The sequence below is a fragment of the Panulirus ornatus genome, chromosome 46 (assembly GCF_036320965.1).
Source record: "Panulirus ornatus isolate Po-2019 chromosome 46, ASM3632096v1, whole genome shotgun sequence".
Classification (NCBI taxonomy): domain Eukaryota; kingdom Metazoa; phylum Arthropoda; class Malacostraca; order Decapoda; family Palinuridae; genus Panulirus; species Panulirus ornatus.
In genome coordinates, this window is record NC_092269.1 from 676,122 (window position 1) to 688,149 (window position 12,028).

The 12,028-nt window shown below is 40.9% G+C and overlaps 1 protein-coding gene across 2 annotated transcripts in view; it reads left to right on the forward strand.

Annotated features, from left to right (window-relative positions):
* Positions 1 to 2,046: 2,046 nt before the first annotated feature.
* Positions 2,047 to 12,028, forward strand: part of LOC139763034 (uncharacterized) — a 53,272-nt gene continuing 43,290 nt past the window's right edge. Inside the window, exons 1-2 of one of the 2 annotated variants that reach the window (XM_071688573.1) lie at positions 2,047 to 2,705; positions 3,565 to 3,660. The gene's annotated coding sequence lies outside the window, so the exon portion shown is untranslated. The remainder of the gene's footprint in view (positions 2,706 to 3,564; positions 3,661 to 12,028) is intronic. The other variant, XM_071688574.1, reaches the window with a different exon arrangement.

Below are 12,028 nucleotides of genomic sequence, written 5' to 3' on the forward strand. Positions count from 1 at the left end.
TTTTTGTAGCATGTTCATTAGACATCTATTATTTCTTCTCCTAAAAAATATTAGTTCTCCATTTCAACACACTGTCTCGAAATAAACATTTGCTGTGAAAATTACATTACGTCGACATAAACGAGACTTGACCTTGAGAACGAATAGACTAAATTTTGTTTGTCAAGTCGAGCGCACACATATGTGAGAAGCGTTTGTAGTCTACTACAGCGCAGATATCAGGGTAGTTACGGCAGACATCTGGTGGTGACATTCGGAAACACTATGATGATAGCGTGTTACAGTGTTGCTATAAAACGAACAAGAGATCTGAAGTGATGTTAGCAGGGCTGAATGTCCGAATACCTTAGATCGCTTGTAACGTTAGAGACGATAGGTCTCCCTTCTGCACGTGATGTATTCTCTGTATATGACGTATCTCTTGCACGTGGTATACTGATGTGTGTGATATATCTGCTATATGTGGTATATCTCCTGTACGTGATGTGTCCGGCAATGTAGAAAAGTTTAGGAGGCTGCTTGATGGTATAGAGTTTCAACGGATGAGATCCAGCGTGTATAACCTCCTACTCTCTGCCTCTCCCAAGCTCTCCCTGTCTCACAATAGCCTCCACATCTCTAACAATGTATGGCTAAACGCAACTACTTCATTAAAATAATCTAATCCACTTAAATGTTCTATCTAACAATCGTGAGTTTGTATATTAGCAGTTAGCCATGTGTTTACCGCGATCATGTTTCATGAGAGCCTCCAGGTATTACCTTGAACACTCATTTTTAACATCAACAAGACTGACCATCAAATTATAACTCCGCCAATCTGCTCCTCTACCTAAAATATCATTTCTCATACACCTACAAGATACGCGTTACTCACCTGAAGTTTTTCTGAGACTTCCATCTAATCATAGATATAAATCATATCTCTTAGATTTTGCATATCATATCCACGACTATTGTTGAAAGAGATTGAAGACACGCCCTCCACGCCCGGGGCTACATGCACCTTTTGTGGTGCAGTAATCTTAGCAGTGTTAGGTCTCTGCCACAGCCGTTGCATATATATATATATATATATATATATATAAATTTTCCAAAAGAAGTAACAGAGAAGGGGGCCAGGTGAGGATATTCCCTCAAAGGCCCAGTTCTCTGTTCTTAACGCTACCTCGCTAACGCGGGAAATGGCGAATAGTTTGAAAGAAAAAAAAAAAAAAATATATATATATATATATATATATATATATATATATATATATATATATATATATATATATATATATATATATATATATATATACATATATATATATATATATACGCGTTGATAATCAAACATACTATGAACGCTGAAGTATTTGTTTAAATAACAGACACAAAGAAATGTAGAGGAAACGACGTTAAATGGAAGATTATTTCCTGACATACAAGTGCTTGCGGCGAGACTATGTCAAGGCTACGCGTAGCGCTCACCGTAGGAAACTATATTGTCACGAAGAACGAGTCATTTGAGTTAGGTGTTGTGCAGTGGTGTGGAACATGGAGAGACTTTGCATTTGTGGATTGAAAGCCAGCCCCCCCCCGGGTGAGGCAAAAAGAAAAGACAGCAACTTGGGCCAAAGGAATGGCACTTGAGAGCCACTGAAGTGCCGGCTTTCAGCGCAGCTGTCTCTAACCCTCACGATACCCAGGCGGGTAGTACTGGTAATGTACCTACCCCGTCCGTGGCTGCCCACCACCTGCTATCTAAGAGAGAGAGAGAGAGAGAGAGAGAGAGAGAGAGAGAGAGAGAGAGAGAGAGAGAGGTCAAAGTTTTATAACTGCGTTTTCACATGCAGCCTCTATTACTAAAACTTTTTTTGTTCCTCTTCAGTACCTCTTGTGGTAGGATCCCAAGATAAGTTACATGTGGCACAGATGTTGATATAATTGTTGTCTTGGCAACAATGAGAGGAGGGTTGTTATTGGTGCATGTGGGGAAGGCTAGAGCCAGGAGGTTCATCCGTTGCGTGGCCTGACTGGTCGGCCGCCTAGGGCGGTCTCCACTACACTCCTGCCCTCAGTTGGACCACAGACGTCAGCGCGGAAGGTGTGAAGTAAAATTGCTCGTAACATAAAGGCTCAAATCGTATGCTTCGAGGTGACAGAGCCTCATCCTCGCTCTGCAAAGTCGTTGTGTTGTAAACTTGTCAAGACTGACTTGATCTCTCTTATTCTGATAAACTTTTCATCAAGTTAGAAAAGAAATATTGTTCTAAAGTGTGTTAGTGTAACTCGCAGTTGAACGACATTTGTACTACTGAGGAAGGAAACGATAATATTAAATTGTTGAAAACTAAAACTTTGATGGAAGTTCTTCGCATGAACTTACTTCAAAAGTTGTCGAAGACAAAAGGAAAAAAACTGGTTTGGTAGCAGGAACTGTAGAGTGGTGTGAGGTGAGCTTGAGGTGCCACACATATGATCATCACATGAATAAATATTACATGTCAATCTGTGATGATGACTCAGAACACAGTATACAGTCTTCGTGGTCTGCCCTTCCCTTGTGTTGGGTTTAGTGACGACCGTAGACACCAGCAACTCTAGCTACAGTTATCAGGGTGTTGTCTTAACGACCCGCCTGCCTGTAGTCACACAGTTGAGGGCGTCAACTCTTCAACAGTTTCTGCCGGGCTGCGTTTCTCCCTGGTTATCAATTCATGGTTAGTCACTTGTAGCATCATTTAATTATCTTTAGAAGATCTTTATCATTATGCATATTAATCTCACCATATTCACAGTGTTATGTTCCTACACTACTGTCCTCTGCTGGAGTCGATATTTCTTGTGGTTTCTTTACTTACATCATTATTGTAATTCTTTACTTGGTCTTGATCATATTTGTGACTCACGTTTACTCATTTACTGTGACAACAACACCGACTACCTGTTGACACCAGCTGTATGACAATTTGTCATTAACTCTCGATATCATTAGTTTCAACGTGTAATTTACGCACTTAATGTACTTACAGTCATCAAAGTAACATTATTGTTCATATGCCCTTCTGTTCTGATAGTCCACATCTCTGACATAATTTGCATGTATCTACGTAAAGTTCACACCTCCTCAATCCTCGCTACCATCATCATGTATACAGTATGTTTCTCACAGAACCTTTTTTTTTTTTCACAAATTTTATCATATACATTATTATATGGCAGTCCTTCCCATTTCATGATGTGATGCTCACACAAATGTACACACACACACACACACACACACACACACACACACACACACTGGTAGAGCAAGCGTGGATGGCATATTGAAGTTTAGAAAGTTGTGTGATGGCAGAGAAGGTTCAAGAGATGAGGTTCCACGAGTGTAAACTTAACCTCCCTTTCATCACACTACACGTCGTAGCAGGTAATTACACACACAAGATATAAGACCCACGAGTGTCCTGGGGTTGTATGATTAAAATTATATATGTATATATATATATATATATATATATATATATATATATATATATATATATATATATATATATATATATATTCACTTCAACCCAACAGGTAGGGGTAACGTGTCTGGACCATCTTCAGGGACTATTCCTCTCGACATCATACACTCCATCTTCCAGTCTGTCTAATCTTCCACTTCTGAATTTCGTAAGTATTTGTTGTATGTTATCTTTTCATTTCCATATACCCAGCGAACTTCCTTCCTCGTGTGTCCACTCAAACGTCAAACTGTCCCCATTCTTTACATATTTTCCAGCCGACTTAATTTGTCATAATCAATTCTGCGAGCAGTGATATGTTTCGACATTTCTGTAGTGTCTTATCATTATTGTACTTCATTACCTGATGTTACTCAAGCATTAATCGGGTAGTCTTCATCTCTGCTGCCGCCAGTTTGGTCTTACCTCTCGTCGTCAGAGTCCAGGACTCGACCTGCTGGATATCAAGAAGGAACACTAAAACATATCACCAGGTCTTCCTAACACCCAGACTGACTGGTATCTCTTGGTGTAAAGTTTCCTTCTTCACAACACTGTCCATAGGTAGTGTAAATAATCGTGGTGACAAGATCCAGTTTCGTTATTTTGAACTGATTTCATTCTTATATGTGTTGCTTTCTTTACATAATCTCTCTCTCTCTCTCTCTCTCTCTCTCTCTCTCTCTCTCTCTCTCTCTCTCTCTCTCTCTCTCTCTCTCTCTCTCAAATTGAGGAAATCTGGAGTTATGTACCGGATGTGAAGGCATCTCAATAATAATAATACTGAACTATTAGGTCTGTAGCACTACGTGGGAATATGCTATAAAAATATCAACCGTAATATACGAGAGTCCGTCACAAAAAATTGGAAAAACTATTTCATCTAACGTCAAGGAAAATGAAAAAATGTATTGAACAACTCCAGAAGCATGGAAAGGAAAACTTGTGCTATGGTTAAGTTCCAGATGAACCTTGGACTGACCCTCATGGAATGTGCGTGGTGGCAGAGGAGCAGTGTTCTTCATCAAGGTGTGTGTTGCTGAGCGCTACCCACCAACCGTATGGAAGTACACATCAGTCCTTAATCTTTCTTCTTTATATCTTCCTTCTCTTCTTATCAGTTCGTCTGCCTGCTTTACTGTCTCAGTAAGTCTACTTGTTCCATACCTATACGGCTTCATAATTTTGTCTTATTTGTTTTCTTTAGTAAGTGTAGTAGTCTGTTTTATTTTCAATGCATGTCTGTCTGTCTGATGGCATTCCTATATCCTGGCTTGTCTGTTTATATGGCACTCATTCGTCCATATTCTGCTTCCATTCCTTTCATTTTCGTGTCCTGGTTTGGAATGTTATCCCTGCATGTGGTTTAGTCTTCTGTCCTCCTCTGTGTTTCCATATGGTAGTCATGTTTTTCCTCAGATTATCTCCCTCTGCTTTCATCAGTTTCCACCCAGTGTGGGTCTCGCTGTCTCCTGTCTGAGCATGTCTGGCTATCAGAGAATTTTTTTTCCGTGTAAAAGTTACAGATTAACTTTTGTGCCCTCGATAGCCATTAACATTACACAAAACATGACACACACAAGCAACATACTCGTGCACAATCTTACATGACATTTTTGAAAACATTTCCTGGAAATTAAACGAAAACTAAACTGTCATTTTAGAAATACACACACACACACACACACACACATATATGTATATATATATATATATATATATATATATATATATATATATATATATATATATATATATATATATATAAACTCTGACTCATAATCTTGACTTTGATGTGAAGGATTCAGAAGACTAATTTATGAAATTAATGAAGACAAGTTCACAAACAGATCCAAGGCCTCGGGGGCAGCTGAAGTGCAGATGAGGTCAGTATTAAAAGAGACACTGGTAGTATACTGTGAGACACACACACACACACACACACACACACACACACACACACACACACATGCACACACACACACACACACACACACACACACACACACATACACACCTTAGCGTCAGCAAACTAAAGTTGATTTCGTGAACTTGTTTACTACGGGAGGAAACTCTCGCAAAAGTTATGAAACCAGAATGATTTGAGTGTGGTCTGGACCGTACCACGTGACCCATGTCTCGACCCAAAGCCGTGCACAACCCGTACGCAGAACTGGACTCTAGGAAAATTTTGTTCCTGAAGGCCGGCTCCATGGCGGCCTCAGCCGTGGGTCTGCACTGCCATCAGCTGGCAACTCCCTCTCTCCTCGTCTCACATTCCTTGCGAGGTTTTTCAGCACATGTGTTGCCGCTGGCGCTGTCACCGTGAGACAGGGTAAACAATCCCAGGAGGTTACTAGAGTCCCACCGGCCTCCTCCCACACCAGCCCGGCACAACTCACTCGTGCTTGACCTTCCGTGCGTTCGTATGTGACCGACAGAAATCTATTTCCTTCCACTCATCTTGAGATATGAAACTTGGGTACAAAGTGACAGGAAAATCAATATCGTTTTCGAAACTTAGCTTCAGTTGTCATCTCACTGGTGAACGATGGCGACTCAGGGTAAAAAAAAACTGGTAGCTTCGGATCTCGTCTCGTATAGCGAACACTCGAGTGTTCTGGCCTCAGTAAACGATGATGATTATAAACAGCAGACCACAGTGTACACTTCTATATCAAGAAATGGTTCTAACTTAATTGTTCTGCCCGTAAACAGACCTGAATAGTTAATCAAAAGTTTGGGACTGACGATTGTACTGAAAAACTTTGAATGTGACGATGTACAGAAAATTTATAAAGAAAGGTATCTTGTGTGGCCTGTCTGACTGTTCCTGGAACCCAGTGCTCCCCCCTCCCCAACTGCCTACACCTAACTCCCCACTTCACTCGTCTCCCACGCAACTAACAAACAACCTCAATGAACCTTCCTCCACATGAGCTTCGTAGTAATGGACTGAGAAGTAGCAACGTTCCCCTTCCCACAAAACCATTTTGCCGTCATCACCAGAGAACGTATAAAGTTCAGCTTTTTGCTTGGTTTTGTTTGGTTTACAGTATCAGGGTTTCTCAGAACGAGGGATTGCTCACCAAGGTCAGCGAACAGTCCCGGGCAGACGGCGCTAACTACATGGTGAGGAGGAACGAGGAAGTGGCGGGCGTTTACGGTCGTGGATCAACCTCTCTGTAGTGATGTTGTGTAGCATGTCACTCCCCAGCCACCCCCACCTCTCTCTCTCTCTCTCTCTCTCTCTCTCTCTCTCTCTCTCTCTCTCTCTCTCTCTCTCTCTCTCTCTCTCTCAGTTCACAAAACAAAATATAACACATGTAAACAAATAAGGATCAAAAGGTGAGAGTAAAGCAGTTTGAACCAGTTAACTTATCATAATCAGAGTGTATGAAAGTGTGATGATAACATTTCTCCAAGAACACTTGACCAACGACTGTTAACACTGACAAAGCCCAAAGTAGATTTCTGTCAAGTAAAAGTACACAAACTCGTGTTAGTTTACTTAGCAACATGAGGTATGGAACCTTGCAGTGAGCAGTGAGAATGTAAACCGTTTTCCTTAAATTAACTCAAACATTTGACAATGTAAACTACAAAGATTTATCACAGTGATTAGCGAAACTAGATATTCATGTTAAACTAAGAGAATGCAGCATCATAGTTTATTTCCTCGAGGTTCCCCATACACCAGTACTGGATGCTGGGTTCCCCATACACCAGTACTGGGATGCAATATTCCTATGACCCAGTACTACTGGGGTACTGGGATCTCCATCCCCCAGCACTAGGGTGAATGAGTGAGTAAGCAGGTTACTCTCAGTGACGCCCGACAGCCCACGAGTAGCTGAAGTGAAAGTTCAGTTCAGCAACTTTAGTTTTTCTTCATTCGTGGCAGAACTTGTGGGTTAAATACGTCTCGTTGTACGACGCCGCCAGTGTTTGTAACGTGTTTGGGATGTGAACCTGTAATAACATTCCGCTGTTCATAACGTAGCAGGAAAACTCTTGTTACATACGAAACGATTGCTACATTACTGAGAGATTGGTGGACGGTGTTTTGAGTCCTTTCCTCAGAGTTATAACGAAATCCAACGTATTTTCTGACCTTGGCAATATCAGAACTTGAGACTAAAAGAAGACATATATAGTTGCAAATTACTTTGGCAACTTTGTCCTCCTCTGCGGTGTGTGATGGTCTCTTTGTTCTTATTGTGTTCATTATTCCCTTCACAGCCACAGTCCAGACAACCTCTCTCCCACACATACACACACACACGCATACACACACACTCACACATATGTATATGTTTTAGCCTGAGCCAGGTACTCATTTCATCGACCAACCCCTAAGGGTGGATGAATAACTGGATTGACTGTGGACCGATTGCCGCAACTAGGATTCGAATCTATGCTATGATCGACCCTGGGCGGCCCATGAACGCGTCACGGTCAGGAACGCTAAGCGTTACACCATGGGTGTCCATAACAGAACTTGTGTGTGAGGTAACAGTAAGCCATATATTGATAGTTTACATAGTTTGATTATCTATTTTTCAGGTATTTCAAATATACGATTAAATTATGAAGCTTTTGAATCCCGAGTTACGCTGCTTTTGAATACACAACATAATTATGATACAAATGTATTTTGTAGTTTTCTAGACCTGATGCATTATTGGTTCCTGAGCAGTAAACCTGTTGCCTCCCAGTTACGTCTGAACTTTTGAGTGGCAGAGCTTGATGACTGATGTCATGAGTATGTTGCTGGAGACAACATAGGAAGTATAGACCACCACATACTGCAACATTATGCGGGTAACACTAACAGGCTTGAGAATCTGTTGTATAGCGTAAGAACTGTGAGAGACGGTGAGGCAAAAGGAAATATTGTTGTAGGAGAGTTGAAACAGAGAACGCCGTACATATATGAAGAATAAAGGAATGAACTTGATATCATGAGCACATCATGTTAAGTCGCTTGAAGGAGTTTACTCGATGATAGGACTTTTATCTTCTAAGAAAACCACAGAGGGATCGGCGTCCGTGTGGCCTTGAGGGATGTTCATCCTTGACGCAGCAAATGGAACTTAGTTTATGTAAGTTTATTATCTGGAAAAACATCAACAAGACCAACCCCTGAACGAGAGGTCTTTCAGAATATAACAATGAGAACATTTAGTATTTGATCCGCGAACAGTTACGGGAATGGCTCGGGAAACGAGAGAAATTCTGATCAAAGTTTCAGTTAGTCACATTCCATGAACCGGTGTCAAAGTTATATTCATGATGAAGAAACACTACAGTATAAAGAAAAAAAACCTTATTGTTGTTATATATATATATATATATATATATATATATATATATATATATATATATATATATATATATATATATATATATAAAATGATGTCGCTATATCTGCAGAGATCTAGAGATCTTTTCATATCTACAATTATTTTTCTTCATATAAGAACCACATTTGATGATAATGCGATAGATAGACATGGAAGTGTGACACTTGACCTTTCCTAGTCTAGTTCAGTACCTAGAGCGTGGTGATGTGTACAGCATGCCTGGCTGCTTTGGTGTAAGGCAATGTATTACAAAGATTCACGGGAGGTCACCTTCCTCTCTCTCTCTCTCTCTCTCTCTCTCTCTCTCTCTCTCTCTCTCTCTCTCTCTCTCTCTCTCTCTCTCTCTCTCTCTCGTCGTTTAACTAATATAATAAGAAATTTTCAGGATAACCATTGGTTGAAAAATAAACAATTCCCTCAAGAATGTCTCACAATTTCTGCTGGAGCTACTGTGTCAGTAACCAAGACTTGCGTTGCTTCCAAAGGTCACTGGTAGATGAGAGGTGGGATCATGGTGGAAGCTGGGCCGTCTGATGATAGGGAGTGTGACGGGTCAGGGCGGGAGAACACGTCTCAACGTTGGTACTGGACTTGCTGGCATCAAACAGATCTGTAAGAGTTCATAATAGAAATTCTCATATTAGGCTTGAAAAAGTCAATCGAAATGTGCGTTGTAATATACATAGTGTTAATCAGCTTGTTCATATGTATTACATAGTGACAATAATAGTTTATATGTTTGTATGACATCAGAGCATCAAAATGATAATTTCGTAAAAACGAAGGATCTGAAATTCTCTGAAAGGCAATTAACGTAATGTTGATCTATCCACCATTGTTCAAGCAGTGATATTGCTTCAGTGAGAAAAAAAATCAATCGAATCAAAACCAATTCTGCTCCTGCGGGTGAGCGACATATTATTACATGGAACGTCAAGAATATTGAAAGCTTGTGTACGGGGGTGTTGGCTCCACTAGGCAGGGAGAGCCGTCGGGCCCAGGTTTACAGTCTAGCTAAACAGTTGGACAGAAGTTTAGCGACGCCTCTCGTCAGTTCGTAACTACACTGTGTCGTGTGAACGCACTTAGAAGGTAAGCACATTTGAAAAGACTGCGCGAAGTTTATTGATCAAATGTGCATCTTTTTCCCGTTTTTATGTTGTTTATTCTATTACTCTGTACATTATAGATTCATGGATCGTTAGTTATGCGTACCCAGGTCGCCTTTACTGAGGTTCATGCAGCCTCGAGGCTGTGCTCCACGCTGGAGCAGGGTAAGGTAAGCGCCAATGGGGCAGAAAGTCCTCAACGAGGCTTGAGTCATTTTCGTCCGCTGACGATGAAACAGATTTGTCAAAGTTGACTTTGTCCTTGCGGTGTTACCTACTGCAAATGGAGCACACACACACACACACACACACACACACACACACACACACACACACACACACACACCGAATGAACCAGGTACTGACGTCGGTATTTAGAGAGCAAGAGGTGGTTCCCTCGTGAGGCCACAAAATACTCAGCCATACTTAGCCCGTGTCTCCTAGATTGCCACACATCCCTTACGACCTAAGGACGAGTGTTTTCCCCTCCCTCAGGCAGACTAGCAGACCCACAGGTTCCTTTCTACAGACAACACTCGGGGTTTTGAAATTTTTTAAGATATATGTTGCAGTAAATAGTTCTCTGGTGATGATATCTTTGATGTGAGATATATCATTTAAGTTGATTCTAAAACTTTAATAACGAGTTATCGAAGCCATAGTGTGTAGCAGACCTGAGCCCCCACTAGGAAGGGTAGAGCAGCTGGTGCAGTGGCATCATGATCCGGGAGGTCGAAGCCTCTGTCTTGGGTTTCACTACGAACTCATCTGGAGTCATGGACGGGAATCCCAGTTGCCGATTGGCTCATTCTCTTGTCTGAGAGTGTTGTAAGGCACAGGCGAATCTCGGTGGGCGTAAAAGACAAATGACATGCGGTGGGTATTGCGCTTGTGGAATTTTGACTACTGGTATTTTCCTTTTTCGAAATATACAGGAACACCTCGTGGACCTTCACAGGTTATTAAGTGCAATTCTTATTTCATCATGTTCAAGAATCGCTCAGAGGCAAAATCTTCATGTCTCAGAGTTTTATTTTTGCAAAACCCTGTAAGTGTAAATACCAGTTCCTTATGAGCCTTGCGTCCGTAAGAAATAATATCTAAGATCACAGATGAACAACCATAACCTGGTGGTTATAATTAGGTGGTTTCCTACCGAGAGAGACATGATCTACTGGTCTCGAGGAATGAAGATATTTAAAGAAGAATGTCACATGAATGTGAGGCAAGTCAGAATGTGAAGTGTTCTTGATTACTGTGGGAGGGTGTGGCATCGTCTCTCCTGAGACGGAGCGGACGGGCAAGTGTTTTGTGGCTGTATCATACTCATCATGTGGCCCAGTGTCAAGAGCAAGAGTTCCACTACAAAGAAAAGATTTATCTACACGTCAGATGCTGACAGGGAAATGGACTGGCGGTTTATGGTAGTATGGTAGGGTGATGGTTAAGACGGACCTGGGGGACCAAAATGAACGTCATCATAAGATTCGACTCACACACCTGCCCTCAAGACAGGTTCCTCTGAGTGTGTCCGCCCTACGCTCAATATATGTCTGCTGTGACCACAACAGTCACAGCCGAGTGAGTGCAAATATTACGCTCAGGGAAGTACGGCAAGTTGCAGAGAAACTGTTGATTTTATCTACACTACTGGAGGGACGCCCTTACATACATACATATATATATATATATATATATATATATATATATATATATATATATATATATATATATATATAAATTTGCAAGGTTTCATAATTGAGTATTGGATATATAATGGACGCGAGATATATGATATGAAAAAACACAGAAAAATTGTCTTATTCTTCGAAGTCATGAAATTAAGATTCCAATAGAATTTACTGAAGATCATTTGGGGTGTCCGTGTTAGCAAGCGCTGGCTTAATACTTTTTTCCTTCTTTTGTTTACCAGTTATTTCTACTTCACTACTCCTTTTCTTTCTTGAAAATTTTCTATGATAAAAAGTTTTTCAGCTGAATAGATATACGGATGGATAACTAGACAGACTGTTCGGCAGGTGTGTACGTGTCTTGCACAATG